The following is a 283-nucleotide window of genomic DNA, read 5'->3' on the forward strand; positions in this document are numbered from 1 at the left end:
CTTACCAAATGCAATGCGCGGCTAGTTTAGTTTTGCGTTTTGTTTATGTTATTTTTTATGTCTTTCTAAATGTGATTGTCTTCAGTAATAACGGAAAATCCGTATGTACCATAGTAAACACTTCATATCAGCTAAACTCAGTAAAGGCAGTTTCCACTTCATTAATCACTCTCTCTCAGGTTACGCCGCTTAGCTGTTAATAAACCGCCCACCTCCTTCTGCCTTTGGCGTGCTCACTGGGATTAATAACTGAATGTTGGCGCTTACCATATGGCACATCGTA

The sequence above is a fragment of the Penaeus monodon genome, chromosome 28 (genome assembly GCF_015228065.2).
Source record: "Penaeus monodon isolate SGIC_2016 chromosome 28, NSTDA_Pmon_1, whole genome shotgun sequence".
Taxonomy (NCBI): domain Eukaryota; kingdom Metazoa; phylum Arthropoda; class Malacostraca; order Decapoda; family Penaeidae; genus Penaeus; species Penaeus monodon.